The following is a 3,827-nucleotide window of genomic DNA, read 5'->3' as shown; positions in this document are numbered from 1 at the left end:
GCGCAACATCAGGTAGGCAGTGTACCTTGTGGGCACTGTGTTTATTGTACATATGTGAAGAGGTCTGTCACATTCTGCACACCCACCAGGAGCAAGCCATATTATGTAAGAGATAGGATATCTTGCACCTCTAAAAACGTTATATATTTGCTCAATTGCCCGTGCCTCAAATACTATGTAGGAAAAACAACTAGGGAGCTAAAAAGTAGAAAACGTGAGCACAGGGATGACATTAAGAATGAAGACATGGAGAGCCCAGTAGCAAGACATTTCAAATCCCATCACAATTCAGATCACACAAAACTGAAAATCATGGGCATAGAACAGTTGAAACAAAATAGACGGGGTGGTAATCTGGATAGAATAATTCTACAACATGAGTCAAGATGGATATTCAGGTTAAACACCTTGAGCCCAACAGGATTAAATGAGAAAATTGAATATGTGTGCTTCTTATAGGAGCTTTAAGCAAGTGAGGTTAAATACTATTTTTGAGGATCATTAAAATTATCCTAAGTATTTATGTCCAGTCAGTAAACCCTGATAAGTAATAATGAGATGATACATAAGACGTTAGCACTAGTCTGAGTGAACTATAATAATATGTCTCATATTTGGATGATTGATGTAAAAGAGGAATAAATGATTTGGCAAAAGGAAAAAGGGTGACTCAAAAGTCATGAAGAAGTCTCTGACATAAGTATAAACAAATTTCTTTGTTAGGTTATAACAGTGCAAAGGTAAACACTCATAATGCTTGCCTGACTGAGAAATACTTTTGTGTAAATGTAGAGAAAAATATGCCGAAATCAAATATAAGTGTACCATTTTGTGCTGATATAAATATTGTAAATATTATTACACTCAGTAATCAGCTCCAAATGCTGCAAAACCCCACTGGATCGTATTGTACACTACTACTGAGCTGTCACTATGCGAACGTAGGAGAAGGGGGCAGACCTAGGAACCAATGAGTGTACAAAGTCCGGCACACACCCCCTTTGGAATACATCTGACAAAGCCCCGATACTCAGCCCTTTGTGGGAGGGGAGAAACGCGTCATTACTGAGGATTCACGTGGTGTGAACAGCTACTAACGGACTTTGCAAACGCTGTGTAAGGAGAACGCTGGAGTGCAAATTGCGGGTAAGGAAGTGAAGAAGCCAGCCGGAATAAAAGATTTCCACACCGGACTGTCTCTAAAGGAAGGTACCTGGGATGTTGTAAATTGGTTGGGCTTATAAGTCTTGTGGTAATTTGTGGACAGCCTGGATCTGTCTAAGCATTGCACGTAGTGCGTTCTCCTTGCAGGGACACCTGTTATAACAGCATCTGTTTCCGATAAAAACTGTGGAGCCATACAAACTAGAGACACTTATGCTTAGCCGGATTAAGCCATCTAAACCGAAGTCATTCTATGGAACATTAACATATTAGCTTTAACATTCATACCAGAGCGTGTATTCACACTTAAGAGCCTGGCTATATGAACAAGACGGCAACAACAGTGCTGGGGCCCCACACTAGATAATTGTGTATTGGCAACAATAACCCTATGCTGAATTTGTGGTTAGACACAAGTATTTGTGAGCACCATGGTATATTTCATGTATAATAATTTAGCCTAGGAAATACTGTGATAAAGGAATGTGCCCTGTAAGCAAGCAGAGTCTGGAGTGTGTGTATATGTATGAGAGTTGGTGGTAGAATTTGCAGCTTGGAATAAGGGTGGAGAATAGACAATATGGTCTGTTTGGTAATATTCGTATAGTAATAAAGCTTTTGGTAAACTAAGTGCAGCCTGTGTCCCTCTTTGATTGACAATATATATATATATATATATATATACACATACATACACACACATATATATATATATATATATATATATACACATACATACACACACACATATATATATATATATATATATATATATATATATATATATATATATATATATATACATATATATATATATACATATATATATATATATATATATATATATATATATACACATATATACACACACATATGCATATATACACACACATATATATATATATATATATATATATATATATATATATATATATATATATATATATATATATATATATATATATATATATATATATATATATATATATGTTTGTGTAGGTATGTGTATATATATATATATATAGTCAATCAAAGAGGGACACAGGCTGCACTTAGTTTACCAAAAGCTTTATTACTGTTGTTTATTATTATTATCTGTTGTTTATTGTTATTATCAAGCTTCAGTATATGGGATTTTCTGAATTTGTAGCTATAACTTTTCTGTCTCAGTGGCTACAGTTAGCATTTGTGCTTGTGTGTTTGTGTTACTGTAAGCTTGTTTATGTGCTACAGTTAGCATGTGTGCCTGTGTGTTTGTGTTACTGTTACCTTGTTTATGTGCTACAGTTAGCATGTGTGCCTGTGTGTTTGTATTATTGTAAGTGTGTTTATGTGCTACAGTTAGCATATGTGCCTGTGTGTTTGTGTTACTGTAAGTGTGTCTATGTGCTACAGTTAGCATGTGTTCCTGTGTGTTTGTGTTACTATAAGTGTGTCTATGTGTTACAGTTAGCAAGTGTGCCTGTGTGTTTGTGTTACTGTAAGCGTGTTTATGTGCTACAGTTAGCATATGTGCCTGGGTGTTTGTGTTACTGTTTGTTAAGATTACTGCAGCTTTTACTGTATCTTTGCACTAACCTTGTCTCATAATTCTATGTTATAAGTGCTTCAGCTTTAAGCTCAGCTTACCACACCCTCTGAGTGTGTCTGGGTCTCTGTGACATGATCATCAGAAGCCATGTTTAGACTTTCTGATGCACCAGTTAGTAATGGGGGCCCTAGAGGCGGACACAGTTTAGAAGGCAGGGCCTTTGACCTGCGGAGGAATAAGGCCTTTTTGCTCTGGTAAGGAGGAAGTGGGAGGAGCAAGGGAAAGCATTACTTAAGGGGCCAGGGCGGGAAAATAGCCAGATTGTTAAGAAAATTTTAGGAGAAGCATCTCGACATTTGATCTGGCATCTTTCCCCACTCTGGCCTTTTAAGCAATGGCTTCTGTTGAGGAGCTGTTGGGCTGCATCCAGGAGGCTGCTGTGGAGAGAGGACCTACCTGGTTGGAGGAGCAGTTCCAGTCCATCTTCAGTGATCCAGTTCCGGTGGCGGATGCTGTGGCGGTGAGGCCAAAGTCTTCTAGGAAGTCTAACCCACCACAAAATAAATAATAGTGGCGCTAACTCCCTCTTAAAATATAATAAAATCACTAATGTCAATTCTGTTTATCAATTCTTACAACAAACATGTGTGGTATCCAACAAATGTTAAATAGATAAATCAAATCCCTGTATGCAATTATAGGGTAATCAAAATAGAATACACACTAATCAATATTAAAACAAATGGAATAACAAAAACGTTTTACCACTTTCCAAAAGATGTCAGTCCATAAATCACTATAGTCCTCTGCTGCTTGTTTACCAAATGGATCCTTCACACCAAATGAAGTAGGGCAAAAACTTTCACTCTGAAAAAGAAAAAAGCGCAAAGAGAGACTCAAGTGCAATAAATAACACAAAAATAGAACTAGCATACAATAGGGCGCAGGAAGCAGATAGAGATTCTATCCTAAAACCTAAAAGTAATAAATCAATTCAAGACAATAAGGATACTTTAAGGTTTATTACTACTTATAATGAGGGACATAAAATTATTAAGAATGTTATTAAAAAACATTGGGGTGTTCTTAAGACTGACCCTGTATTGGCCCCTATTCTGACAGAAGAACCTGT

The sequence above is a fragment of the Bombina bombina genome, chromosome 7, assembly GCF_027579735.1.
Source record: "Bombina bombina isolate aBomBom1 chromosome 7, aBomBom1.pri, whole genome shotgun sequence".
NCBI lineage: Eukaryota > Metazoa > Chordata > Amphibia > Anura > Bombinatoridae > Bombina > Bombina bombina.
Note: the sequence above shows the minus strand (reverse complement) of the source record.